The sequence below is a fragment of the Bombus affinis genome, unplaced genomic scaffold (genome assembly GCF_024516045.1).
Source record: "Bombus affinis isolate iyBomAffi1 unplaced genomic scaffold, iyBomAffi1.2 ctg00000059.1, whole genome shotgun sequence".
In the NCBI taxonomy this organism is placed as follows: domain Eukaryota; kingdom Metazoa; phylum Arthropoda; class Insecta; order Hymenoptera; family Apidae; genus Bombus; species Bombus affinis.
In genome coordinates this window covers 1,375,567-1,390,822 of record NW_026108820.1, presented here as the reverse complement: position 1 = coordinate 1,390,822, position 15,256 = coordinate 1,375,567, and the positions used below count along the sequence as shown (strand labels likewise).

The window sequence follows — 15,256 nt, the reverse complement described above, 5'->3', positions numbered from 1 at the left end:
CCTTCACGTTTTCTCCACGTTATAATCGTGTACGATCCGCCTACCATGAGAAAGGTTATTTGGCAATAGACAAAAAATAGTAAAAAGTCATGTAACAACTATAGCAAGAATCCGATATTAACCGGTTAACCGAGTCATTTTTTAAACTAGTTTTTTAAACGTAATTTATTTTTAACGGAAATTAAACGTCGCGTAGATAAAAGAACAGCAATTGGTAATTTGTATACTGTTCGTGGATTTCTAGCCATGGAACGTTAAAAACATAGACAGTTAAAATACTATAATAATACGAATCCGACAGACAAGCAACGATAATTTATTGAAAATCGGTAATGAAAAACGAACGGAATTTGCAAGAAAACAACATTATAAGTTGTTATTTTTAATATTAGACGCCTGCCTATTATTGGGTTGGCAACTTAGCGATTGTGGATTTTGTCATTAGGTGGTATTGACAAAATTCGCAATCACATAGATGCCAACCCAATATTTATCGTATGCAAGAAGAACCTTACGATATCTCGAGCGATTTTAATCGAGGTATAGTTGCAAACAACTTTTTTCATTAACTGCTGCAACTGCTATCTTAAAGTATATAAGCACGAGCGGAATATTTGGAAAAGAAGCGAAGAAAGAAACGTTTTGCTTTTGTAACAAAATTGAAGGACGAACATCCTTTAGACAAACTGTCAAGGCGGATATTCATAAATAAAATTGTTCGTTGCATGACTACGGATACGATGAAGAAAGCTTTCTCGCTTTAGTTAGAGTTTAGACATTCCCACGTCGGATAAATAGATTCGCAAAGCGGAAATAATAGTCTTGCGAGTTCTTCTCGCGAAAAGTACGACGTTGGCTGATAACGAATTAACGAAACTTTACGAGATCTTGTACGTCGTGTAATTGGGAACTTTGTTCGGGTACGAATGAAACTTGTACAGGAGCGACGGGAAGCATAATATCGCTGACAGCCTCAAAATATTTATAACAGCCACAATGTGATCAAATCGCGAGTTTAAACGAATGATCCGTTAATAAATATCAGACGAAGCAGGGAATTGTTTTGACGGAAAAGTAATAAAAATTGGTTCAAGTTCGTGGAATTTTCCTTCCGATGCCAAAATACCTGATGGAAATATCTACGTTAAATTTTTGAGATTCGAAGCTTAGCGAAAGAAATAATTTGATTCTAACGACAAGTTCTTCGTGTATCATAATCTTTCATAAGTAGATTAAAACGAGTATTATTTAACAAATTGTATATTCGATGATATACATTTGATTTGTATAAATCGGTTTCGTTCGACAACTTAAATTCGAATATACAGGATTCTTTATTTTCGAGAAGATCGCGTTTGAAAATTTACCAAGCGTACTAGAACATGGCTAATTCTGGACCGAAGAGGAGTAAACAATCGACAGGACGCTATTCTACGTGTGAAAATAAACTGAGAATGTGGAACAAAATTTATTCGCAAGACGCATTGTTTTCAAGAAAAATACATTTTTTTAATTTATCACGTAATGAGCCAAGTTCAAGTATACTTGGTAGGCAAATTTTCAATCTTGGAATCTCTTGAATACGAAGCGTCCTACGAACAAATTTTCCTCTATATTTCCCTGCCATTTTCTCTTTTCTCTTTATAATAAATATATTTCGATAAATTTATAATTATCGTTTCTTACTTTTACAGCGTGTCATACGAACGATACATAAACATAACAATCTATAATTTTCTGACTATCTAACAAGTCCACCTGCTATTTGTTTCTATTAAATTTCTATATATACATATTATTATAAATTTTCAAATTATTTAATTATGCAAGAGCAAGATCTTGAAAAAAATTAATCGAAAACGTAAGACGGAGCTGGTCCCGTTTCGTTTGATAAAACTGACATCTCATATACGTATATATCTCATATACCTGAGGCATTCTACGAGCTTGGCGCAGGTTTAATAGAAATGTTCGGTAAATATGGACACAGATAGCGAATGTTACTTGTATAAACATTCACTCTGATCGAGAACTAAAAAATCTGGAATTTTCTGCTCTTGTGCTGAATTACAGTGGTTCGCGAAAATATTTGAATATCCCTGCAAACTCCTTGTGGACATATTATTAAGAATATCTTGATATCCTATCGATACTGTGACAAGATTAACGTATTATTACAATTTCAAACGAGTATAACAATGTATGTAAGAGTCGCAGGACATTTACTGCAATTAATTGTATGTTTGAGACTACTACTAATGTTGTATACTAATTTTTCGTTAAGCATATGTTTGCAATAAATGCCTTGCAACCTCTATATATATATATATATATCGAATTGGTTTCAAATTTTCCATAATGTATTAATAACAAGAGTTCTGTAGAAAACGTTCGAATAATGTATTCAATTACACGTAATTGATATTGCCTATTTAATATAATCGGAGAAATAGTCTCATTCATTTCATAGTCAATTCATTTTAAGAATTAGCGAAAATACGAGTACGTAATAGGAACTTTAATAATCCCAGAATCCCATAGGCAAGTAAAAAGAAATAATTTAATTGAATTTGCTTTAGTTCAACTTTATTTCTATTTCTTATTTAATGCAATTCTATTTTATTTAATTTTAATTTCCATTTTTCTTTCATTTTATTAATAATTTAATATAATCCTAACTCAATAACATAAATCATATAAAAAAGGATATATAAATAAATCGGTACAATACGATGCAAGCTAAATTTATGTACCAAAACTTTGACCACACCTTATAGATACGATAACTAATTGGAAATTAAGTAAAAACTACTTGTAATAACCCGCATTGCTTGTCGGGTTGGAGGAGATATTCAATCAACAAATAATTTCGCTACGTTCGAAATCTTCTCGCTCCTTAATCCATTTTCTTTCTGATTACAGTAAACAGCATTAATTCCGTTCTCGATTAATTAATCTTATCAGTAGTATACTTATAGCATTCTATAAAACATTAAATAAGTGACATTTAAGTTAAAAAATTATTTGCATATTATTATTTATACACTTTTGTTTGCATATATCATTATAAATATTAATGGAATAAACTAATAGGACAACATATTTCTTAAACAAATGGAAAAATGAAAAGTCGATGGATTTTCATTTAACAAGCGTGTATCATTTGTAGCATTATGACAACTTCGCGATCCATTTGCTCAGCAAGTACTATCTTCAATAACTAAATCCTTTTAAATTAGTTAAACCTTCAGTGTCCTATTTTCCTATTCACTAAACGACATTTTTAATACGAATCAATTCGTTTCGCTAAAGGCACTAAAAATTGATTATTAAAATAGAACTATACATTTTATATATTTTACACTAGTTCTCGTTGTCATATGATTACAATAACTTTAATGAATAAACGATCCTAAACAGTAACAGCATAAACGAGCTTATCTCAAGTATATCAATATTATACCAATATGTAGAAGTTTATATTTCCAAAATACCTGTCTTTAAAAGTAGAATAATAGCAAACAAGGCAGTAAATAAAGTAAACGATCGTATTGCTCAACAGTCTTAACAAATAAAGCAACGATGCTAAAAGTAACAAAAATTGCTCCATAGCATATGTCCTCACAATTAAATTACGAATTAAAAAGGAGAATAGGAGTAAAATTAACAAATCGAATGTAAGCAAATGAAAGAATCATTCTGTATTATGTTTTCCTCGCTAGTGGCGGGATATTCAAACTTTTAATAATGATAGCGTCTCTTCAATCAAGAAATCACACATCCAAAAACTTTTACCTCGTAATAACGGTATTATTATACCATCGAATAAGTAAAAAATTAACACTCACCAAGAAAACGGTATAAGCAACGAAGATTTACAGCTTGGCCTTCGCGAGACAATAGTGGTGGTTGGCGCCAGACAAGTGGTCGAGAAGAGTATGCCCTACTGCACAGTCATAGGCATAGATCGTGCACCCGAATTCGAACGACCTCCGTGATACATTTCTTGCGCTACGCGAATAGGTGCACCTGTTTGCGTGCCACTTAATATCGCGTACGCACGAAACAGCTCGAGAATTATCCACGAATTCTACGAATTCGCAGTTACTAATCGCTTACCAAACGTCGATTATGTCGTTAGCGCTTGAAAAGACATTCGAATGTAATTGTTGCAAAAGATAAAGGAGCTTTGTAAAATAGACGATCCAATTCCTATCGCGTTCACAGTCGAAGTGGTACTGTGAGGCTCGTTGCGACCCGGCGTCCCCTTCTACGATCGACCCCCGAGCTCAATAGCCAATCAGCGTTACGCATTCTCCAACGTTCAAAATCCTTCCGTTGGATCCACGGACGGCCGATGTCAGTTATGTGAGGGGTTGGAAAGCACTTTTGGCGGTATTACGTGTTGCTTCGCTGTAAACATGGACGATCTGGATTTAATTCAATTATCCAAAGCGAGAGAAACGGTGTTTGAGTGGTGGCGCGAAAATTACCGATTTCGTTGCGCATATTGACAAAGTTATGGCGAGGGATCTGTATGGTATGTACTATATAGCTTTTCTCGCGGGCTATGTTTCTTTATATTGTATATCGAAGTACGCACCTAACGTTTCAAGAGAAGCTTTGCATGCCTTGTATAACTTGAACTGTAGTTTAGATTTACAACTTTACTTTAGTCTTTATGTTTTCTTACTTTTCAAGAGGTAATCTGCGATACTTGTAAATAGATACTACATATATATGTACGTTAACTTGTAATGTGTAATATTCCTGTTTGGTTAGGTCTATATTTTCTAATATGACAAATATGTGTATGGTGGCCATCTTGTACAAGTAAACTGATATTATTAGCGTAATTTTACAAATTACAAGTCATAAATTATTCCTTTTTCCAAACAAGGAAATATAAGAGAAAAAATAGAACATATTCTTACGATTATTTTTGTGAAGTTTTGAAAAAATCATGTATTTAAGTATTCACGAGAAAGGAGAGACAGAAAAGAAATGCAAAGATGGAAAGTTTCGAATATGTAAAACGTAGTGAAATCCGTAAATGATTTCATAACTGCTCTTGAACATTTCTTACAAACAAACGAGTCATCTCATACTTTCCTACAGGAGAAGTACATATTCATCAGAAAAAATTCCATTGATGTTGTCTATGAATGCTTATGCATCCAGCGAAGTCTGTGATTATTTTCTTTATCTGGAAACATACGTTATAGTTTTGAAGTTATAGTTTTACATTATTTGTTCACAATCGTTATAAAAAGACCGGAAATGTATTCAGGTCACGCACATGCTTTACTGCTTTATACGTACCATCGATGTTAAAAAACAACTCGCACCGAAAGGATTAATATAATTTTTATTTAAATTTTTTATTTCGTATTCATAGACGAAAACTGTGTTGTGTTGTTTGTCCGCAAATATGTAAAACGATTCCATTATATTATAAAGTTCTGAAAATCGATAATTTTCGTTATATATTTCGTTAGTTAAAATAGTTAAATGACTTTCCAGAAACAAATCATGCTTCATGGACATTTTGAGCTTAGTTAACGTAAAAGTTAAACCTTGTTCTGTAATTAGTTAAGTTACATGAAATTAAATGGATTTCAAGTAGCTGGTATGTAAATGATACTTAAACTAACATGTAATGCTTAAATCGTAAAATAAATATACATGTAAAATCAGTTAAATTTAGGGAATCAATATCGATAAACGCGAAACTATAAATAACATCTTTAAGTCAAAGATTATTTGAAAGAATTTCAATTTCACTTCAAACTTGAAAGGATATTTCAGATCAAGTAAATAACAAATTTATACCGGTATAGTGATCGCATGTTTCTTGAATTCAAACAATTTGTGTAATAGGTACGAGAATGTATGCAATATGGGATATTAAAGAGAATCGCATTAGGCATTATTGCACCATGTACGTCATAAATCGTCGATGAAAGCTCTGAAGCGGGCAAAAGAGTTTATAGCTTCGATAAATAAACTGTTCTTTGTAAATGATAGGTTAAAAAGTAGGTAATCAGCATTAATATCAATTGGATATTCCATCGAATAATTTTAAGGATCTTTGTATTATAACATATCCTTTAGATAAAAGATAATTGTTAGTTTTATAACGAAGAATCCACAAGTGTTTCTACAGTAACAAAGTAATTAACGTTTCCTTAAGGGACTAATTCTTGTTACAGATTTCTTTCACCTTCATCTTTGAAACTATTCATAAATTATATTTATATCTTTCAAAAAATCACATCCTAATCCTTAATAATGCTCACAGTTTTGTAGTATTTAATATCTTTTGATTTATTCGAGATTTCTTCAAATCTAATACAGAATTCAAAATGTTTCACGTATTTATTATAGTCTATAGATTATGCTTACAGACTTGGTTCATGTATGTACGTATGTGTATTATACATTATTGTATTTAAGAATTTATATGATCGTCCCATGAAATACCTCTAGTCTGTAGGAAACAGTCTGTTGCTACTATGGTTTAGATGAAAGAATATTATGACATGTCGTTTAACTGTATGATACCATCTATTAATGTACCAACGATGACTTTAATGACAGTCTAATAGATATTGCGCTACAACTTTGATCGACGTGACTTATTTCTATGATGCACTTCGACAAGCTGATTTCAGCCAAATCAAGTCAAACGAAGTTTCTTATGTTTAATATTCATATAAACTTACTATGCATGTACGTAGTTTGTTTCAATAGCATCTACGTACTTTAAGAAACTAGTTGATGACGTTGTTTCAATAACACAATCATAGTGGTTTTTAGAATAATCATGATTCGAACGCAGACTATTAGGGGATGATATGTTTTAAGAACAAAAATTATAGTTTTCCCTTCTAAAACATGAGATTGAGATTGAAATAATTTTGAAAGAAGAGCGAAATAATTTTAATTCTTTAACCATTTAACTCTACCTTAATAACAAAATACAAGAACGTGTTAAGTATACATTATTACTAATTTAATTATTTATATCACTAATAAACAATATTCTTAATTCGCAATTCTTATATCATTGAACTATACTATTAATGAAATGATTTTATATAACTTGCAATTCAATGGAATAAAAACATGAATGAAATATTTAAACATACCTACGTACATAGATTTCCAATAATTTTACGTAACTTTATGAATTAAAACGTTATAATATATTTTGCATATATATATACGGTATATATCTGTTACATTTATCAAAAATGATTCTTGTTCAATTACATTCGCCACTTATATCGCGGAAGCGTAAAATTATTTCAAACAATATGAAAATAATTTATCGTGAAAAATATTTTACGTATTGTTTCTCGTTTTTATCGTAAATTAAGCACGTTCCCATTTCTTGCCATAAGAAATAATGGATAATCGATAACAATAGCGTAACGAAAGTAAAAATTATTGTTCATTCACGTTTTGAACGTAATTTTATCAGCTGTACTTTTTCAGCTACTTTGATTTTACTTAATTTCAAAGAACATATTTAAATAATAGCTGGCTTAACGTATGAAATATAACGTCGAAATATTACCGCGACTGTCTTGAACAGATTTCCGCCTGTAGATGACTTTAAACGTTTCCGTATCTCGTAATTTGCGAGAAACGAATCTCACATACATTTCTACGAGACCTTGCTCTGTCCACCTTGCAGTTCCTTCCTTGATTGACTTTCAAATTTCCCCCTGGATTCTAGGCTGTTTCTGTCATATAGAGTGAAGAGTTCGCTGGCCCTCGAAGCAAAGAGACAAGCACATAGAAAGTCTGCCTTTGGGGTTGGAAGTAAGCATAATTTACGATACGATGATCTAATCCCTTCATCACGCTTGGAATATACATGGTTGCCTGTAAAAGGACGCAGTTTTATATTCAGCAAGTTGCAAAGAAAAGATCTATGTCATTTTGTGATCTTATAGTACTCACTCGAGAGAAAAGGAAATTTTAATCAACGTTATATAATATTGATGAAATCCAATTGCTGGGTCAAGAAGAAGAGAAAAATATCCTTCGCCATTGATAAGAAATATTTCATTTGACTTTCTGTTTTAATATACTGCGGGCACGAGAAAATATTTGCGCGTGTCCATATTTTCCAATGAACCGTTTTCCTATCAGCTTTTATATTTCAAATCAAATCCTTATAATCGTATGAAAGTACCATTAAATAATACCAAGTTTAATACATGTATCATGTATTTATATTCATATTATTTAAATACCTTTCGTAGTCACTGTATAACTGCCACCTGTGGATAATACATAATTCTCTATTTATTCCTTCTGTAGCCGATATTGCACGACATGCATTATTTATTGATTTGTACGTGTGTCCACAATAGGTAGATTTCTCTCTATATGTATTCATAAAAAAAAATTCGTTGAATTCAAATCAGATGATGGAGGAGATTATTTTATTGGACACGTTTATTCTATCTATTCTATCAAGGGTTCGATTTAAACGTTCGATTTAAATGTTAAATAAAAAGTACGGTATATCAAATAAATAGGATTAATTTTTGGATCTACGCTTATCAGATATTTTATACTTCTCTCATTAAACATGTACTACAAATTTACGAAGTTTTAGATTACTTCCTTGTAACATTCTCTCTCTCTCTCTCTCTCTATATATATATATATATATATATATATATATATATTTGTATATATATATAAATATACAAATATGTACATATATATAAGATCGTAATCCGGGGATAATTCAGGGATCTATTCTGTAGTCTGAAAATCGAGTTTTTATTATGAAGTAAATAATAAAATACAAAAATAAACGACAATTAATATGCGTTTATAACAATAAATAACAATAATTATATAAACGGGAAATAACAAGTCTTTAGTACAATGTTTACCTGAAAATCGAGAATCGATTTTCAACGTCCTGAGCTACCGATCTTTCTTCTTCAGTCTTTAAAATCTTAAATAACTATTCCGTAACCTTGTTTGTCTCTAATGTAACTCTCTGTCCGTCCGTTCGGGAAAAACGTGCTTCTTAAAATGGTCGTCCGTAAAACAAGGGAAGATCGGTCTGTCCGTGAAACACAGCCTGTCGTGCTACCCGCGAAACAAAAAGAATCCCTATCCTACATGAAATCTAGGGAGCTTGCATATATATATGTATCCTTTTAAAATTCTAAAAAATTATACAGATTCATAAAAATATAGTTAAAGACTTTGTAATATAGCGGTTTTTAAATAAATATATATAGTTTTTAAATAAATGTTAAATTTCTTCCGACTATTCGTATCACATTACGATTATGCTCTTTTAGTTCTATAGCTTACGAAGTTAGTTTAGAAGTCGAGGCTTACCTCACAGGCTTACACAAAAGTATTGGTTGAAGTTTTCCTATCAAAAAAAAAAAAAAGTAAAAAAAAGGAAAAAGTTGTAATCGCTTTAATCCGCAGGTTGTAGTTAACACGTTTGTGTTTCGATTTAAAAGTTAATTCAATTAATCCATAATATCGAAATGTTGCTAACTGTTATTTTATATTTTTTTTATATTATTTGATATTTAATCGTTTGATGAATACCATAGATATCTGATATTTAATCATTTAGATGAATTTCATAGATATGTAATATTTCATCGTTAGAAGCGTTCCATCAAAGTTTAATATTCATCCGCCCACGTTCTCTAAGGGAAGATTTCATATAAACTAATATTCATAACGTTTTAAGACATTTATAAAATAATTACGTAACACTTTATGTTAATTTGGAAATTTAAATAAATTAGAGAATTATCAACACCATTCGTTGTTATAACGATGCTTAATAACTCGGAATACAAACAGCTTTCAAGTAATCGGATAAAATTTATCATGCTGCTAAAGTAAAAGTATGATTTATACAAGGTAAAATCTCCTTTGTAAGTAGTGTGATGCTCGTAATGTCAGGCACACGAAGTATACGCGCATATTATATCACGTAATTTCAGCTTTATTCCATCTCTTAATCGCTTGGTTTGAAGAAGCCGTAAGTAACAAGCGAAGCCATAGCGTAAAATAGTTTTATTAAACTTGTAAACAAATATAAGAAATATAGTCGTAGTATCCAACTGCAAGTTCAAATGCGAAAAATAACGTTCGGGAAAATTTGTGACATGGTGAGAAATTTTATACTCATATCCTAAATTGATAACATATATATTATTTGTAGAAAATTATATTTATTTGTATATATGTAAACATAATATCTATTAATGAAAAAGTTAATTAAGAAATATTCTATTATTATTACTATTCGTATCAATTATTTTTCATTTAATAAAAAACTAGTGTACACCAACTCATGTTCATTCTACTGATCTTATTTTTACGGTTCGAAATATATATATCGAATTTCGATTTTCCATCGTGTTTCGCTTATGATTCGTAAATATTAATTAGCATGCGATTAATTGGTGTTATAATTCAGAATGTTCGATATTCATTTACATTTATATTACTTTCACGTTATAGTTAAATATTTAACGTTGGTTAAATATTTTATTATTTGAAAGACTTGTGTCTATACTTCATATGCGACAAAAATTGAGAATTATTCACGTTTTTTAATTTAACGATCCTACTTTTATTTCAATTAAATCTCGATTCTTAAACTTTCATTTATTCGCGTCAAAATTAAATCCTAAGCTTCAATCCTACGCTTCCCTATGTAAAAACCTTTTAATCCTTATTTTTCGAATAGTTTGCGAGAATTGATCTTCGCGCAAGAATTAACGCCACTCAAGTACTAATTGATTCCATCTCCAGAGCGCTTAAGTGACATTCGATTGTCGCTTGAGTAGTTCTTATCCTCGCTGTAAAATACGACAGAATTTCGATTCCTCGATCATTAATTACATTATGAGACTACTTTCTCACGCTTTTCCATTCCACGCCGTGATTCCGCTCGCCTAACTACTCTTTCGCTATAGCGCCGATCAGACTTTCAACAAGGTAACGATTAATCTCGATAATGAAATTTCCATCACTATCGCAATAAAAAAGATTATTCTACGTTAAGCTATATCTTCTTTTATTAATTGACAGAATGCATCGATACGTTGATCGCCACGTGAATTTTATAGATTTTGGCCAATAGATCGAATAGAAACACAGAGTGTGATTCTACGTGAAAAATAAGAAAGATAGGAAAAACACCTGGTATGATTTATTACAATTAATTTTTTTTCATCCGAGGATCGAAATTGAGGATTTAACCGGTGTACTGAAATTTTTACAAATTTTATTCCACATTTTCCACTCGGTTTTTCACGTAGAATCAGTAATTGCTCGCTTCTGCCGCAATATTTTTCAGCCCATTTACATTATTAAAAGAAACGTTTTACTTTTCCAAGGTATTGTATTACATTCGCGCACTCTTCTCCGACAACGTTACCTAATTCCTTCATATCGTCGGAAATTCCTTGGCCCGTGAGATTTAGCCTATTTTAGCGATCCTGGGAAATTCAATGAATAACAGTCGATTCGATCGATACGAGGAATTTTAAAGTTCGTTCCTCGGTATTCGTGTAATTTCATTATTCGCGTTTCATTCGTTGGAAACTTGCGTTAATTTGTTCGCCAACTGGAAGTTGCATAAGTCCGTCGATTTTTATTTCCACGAACTGTTAGAATAGGATAAAGTTTTGTTGCCATAAATTGTATTTAACGTCTTTAGCGGAGTTATCAACCACGAGCTATTGTATAAAGCTTATTACTTATTGTATAGAACTTTTACTATATCGTAGATCAATAACGTACTAAGATTATGAAAAATAATTTCACGTGGCTGAGATACGACGGAGATTCGGAAGATTTTGGAGATTTATGCTCGTAATATTAAGACTTATGTACGCGACTCGAATATTTATGTATTCTCCTTCAATATCCTTAATCCCTTCGATATGACCTATAAAATTTACAAATTGCCATTTTAACACAATTCAAATATAATTCACGTGGACTACACGCGAACGATGTGGTTTCGAATTTATTAACTAAGCGTTATACTTCCTCAATGTGGACATTACTTATGTACATGGAATGTACGATTATAGTTAGAAACGTGGCTGAAAATACAGATTTGTTAATGCTATAAGTTACAGTTGCACAATGATGAGTCATAGCAGAAGAGATTACCATAACTTCGAATATAACTTTTATCGTTACAATTCTATGTTAACGTTGTATTTGCATCTGACAGTTTGTTGAATTGCGTAATATCACGAAGATGGCGAACTAAGTTTAACTTGGTTTAAGAATATAAGTTTAACGATAAGTGAAATCTACCAGTTTCTTCTCTTTTTTCTTCTTTTTTTCTTTTTATTTTGCTTATTTCCTTATTTCGTGAGTTTCGTATAATTCTTATCTATCCAGGAATAATTTAAATGTAGAAAACAATTCAACGAAATGAGAAATATACGTTTGTTTCATGTGCGATTAAAAAATTGCATCCGACGAATTTAATATATCAATTAATAAGTATCATATTTGTTTGGAATGTTATTTCTGCAAAATTGTTTAGAATTGTTCTTTGGATATTTAATAATACGTATCTTGTAAGTTAACGAAGATACTCGTGATTTGTTGTTGTTTTTTTTTTTATTCATTAATGTAATGAATAAAACTTTTACATACTGCTGCGTCCGCTAAAATAAATTCAGATATTATGGAGGTTTCAAATACGTAACGACAAGAAGATATTGTGCCTGGAAAATAGTAGTAAATGTTGAATATGTCGATGTTAAAACGTCTTTAATATATTCGGTATAAATATATCGAATTTAATTTATTTTCAAATTACATTATTATTTAATGCTCGCGATTAACAACCATTTCCAATTACATATTTAATGATGCATCTATTATCAGAACTTATTAAAACATCGCATCTCATCGAAGATCACGTTATTCTGTGATTGTTTCGTACTCGCTACGTTTTATGTACGTACACGTAATGAGAATTAAAATTTATCGAAGGAGGAGCTGCGGTCTGCGAATAATTTTTTAACAAAAGCGAAAAAAAGAATCGTGTTAAATCTAACTAAGTATCTCTGTCTGTTGTTACAAATATTACGTTAAAATTGTGTACGAGACGAATAAATCGTAGAGAAATAGGGAATCGAAGAGGCAATTATGGCATAGAAATTAACAGGAAAAAATAATCTTATCTGTTAATTTTTATAGGATAGTTTGCTTTTTAATTTTTATCTATAGGGATAAGAGTAACCATTAGAAATGTAGTATCGTGGGCAAAAGGCCCAAGATATCGGCCGAACCGTATACAAAGTGGCGAGAGCCGTGGCGCCGTCGAGTACATCAATGTGTCGTCGGTCCTTTCAAGTGGACAGTTTTGTGGAAAGAGCCTGCGTGACTCTGGCCACGGGGTTTCGGGACACGTGTTCGATGGGACGAGAAAAGACAAAGAGACGCTAAGGGTAGTGTTAGTTGAGACGCCAGCGAGAACGAATTCAAAAGGCGTGCAGTATGAGTTGAGAAGCGAGAGCGTGCGAGTGCAGATGCCGAAGACGAGAGTTGTAGAGTTGCTAGCGTTGTAGAGAGATCGAGTTGTTAGTTATAGAGTTGCGAGAGTGATTTGAACGGAATAAGACTTTTGTGTTTTAGTTCAAGTTGAACATTTATCGTTCTCTGTCCATTTAATCTCTGTTATTTTTATTTATCTTAATAAATAGTATTAGGAGAATTTTACAAATCTAAATCATCCTAATCTTATCCTTTTTCCGATACTACAGAAATACTTATAGAAATTTAATGGAATTTGCTGTTAAAATTACATCTACCTTGATTGAAGGAAATTTTAATTAATTTCATTCTTAAAACTCAACGAATCAAAGTAAATGCTTAACATTCGTCATACATTAATTGAATTCGCTAAAATTGATGTACCAAATACATTTCACCATGATGAAAATGTTTTAACGTTTGCATCGATATAATAGCGTTTGTACTGGTGTATTTATCGATGATATGTTTACTTGAAATACGTGAAAACAAAGTATAGCTACAACAGGCTGTTTAAAAACAGAATGTAAATTATTGAACGTACTTTCGTACTGTGACGATAAATCGTGGGGATTGTTAATGAATTATTATGCACTCGGTAATAAAATACGCTTGCAAAATACAACATCTTTTTGCATGGAAGCTTTGATATTAATATTAAATATGCAAACAGGATATACAGCGTGATGAAGGCTATTCATTTAGTTTGCTTATTACTTTATAGAATGTTATAAACGTTAACTTCATATAGTTTAAGAAAATTATCACGGAATACACGTCACGTTGCACATGGAACATTTGCGGTGACATTTCAAAGACTGATTAACAGAATGTTATTATTGTGCCGTAGAGAAATACGATTAGTGTATAAAAACTATAGTAGAAAAATGGTAATACGGCGTTTATTTAATTAGAATTTCATTTTACGTTTTAATCATTCTTAAGCAACCTTCCTCTTCTATATTTGTAAAAGAGGAAACGAACACCTCGCTTTTTTTCTTCTGGTAACTTCAATCTTGTAATTTTGCTAATAACTTAACGTTATAATAACTAAGATTAATATATTGTATAATAAAAATCCGTAATTCTTTCGAAGATTGACGTTATATAAGGGTAAAGCTGTAAGTAAACGTTGGTTTATAGATATGAACGTTAACGGTATAGCAAACGTTTATTAAAGTAATAACGCAAATAATAAATGAAATATTTCCTTAAAAATGAAAGCATGTTGATCGAATGCAGTTGATTGTTACGTTTGACAGCCTATAAAATTTTTCTGAGAGTCGTGTTAAATAATGAACGTAAAAAATATTACTTTTTGCATGATTTATCATTAAACATGTTTGTTTAATAGAGCGAGTAAAACAGTCCCGGAAGGATTTGAGTTCTCATCGACCCTTTTTTCCCAGAAATTACGCTCTTGGTGCAGAATTTCAACAATTTTCAGCAGTTGCCAAAATTATTTTAATACAACTTTCAGCTGAAAAATTGTAAGAAATTGTTAGAATTTAATATTAGGAAAAAACGTAATATCGATGTTAAAAGAATTTATAAAGCGACACAGAAAGGACTTATTAATTTCTCGAAAGCAATTGAAAAGAAAAGCATGTTTCTGTTTTTGGGAAGCTTTTAAAGTCAGGTGTTCCATATTAAGTGCAATTAACTTGCAAATATT

The 15,256-nt window shown here is 31.2% G+C and overlaps 1 protein-coding gene and 2 long non-coding RNA genes across 5 annotated transcripts in view; 1 reads left to right on the top strand and 2 right to left on the bottom strand.

The window, feature by feature from the left end:
- LOC126926829 (A disintegrin and metalloproteinase with thrombospondin motifs 3-like) overlaps positions 1-15,256 on the top strand; it is a 58,047-nt gene that overhangs the window by 19,953 nt on the left and 22,838 nt on the right. The window lies entirely within an intron of this gene.
- LOC126926889 (uncharacterized) lies at positions 5,042-7,663 on the bottom strand. Its single transcript, XR_007714993.1, has 3 exons — positions 7,583-7,663; positions 5,323-5,462; positions 5,042-5,206 (listed from the first exon to the last, which is right to left on the bottom strand). It is a non-coding gene; the product is annotated as an uncharacterized LOC126926889 (long non-coding RNA).
- Positions 7,739-9,117, bottom strand: LOC126926836 (uncharacterized). 3 transcript variants are annotated; one of them, XR_007714916.1, is made up of 3 exons: positions 8,922-9,105; positions 7,972-8,399; positions 7,739-7,893 (listed from the first exon to the last, which is right to left on the bottom strand). It is a non-coding gene; the product is annotated as an uncharacterized LOC126926836 (long non-coding RNA). The 3 variants fall into 3 exon arrangements; XR_007714917.1 differs by lacking the exon at positions 8,922-9,105 and having other exon boundaries at positions 7,972-8,185; positions 8,268-8,465; XR_007714915.1 differs by having other exon boundaries at positions 7,972-9,117.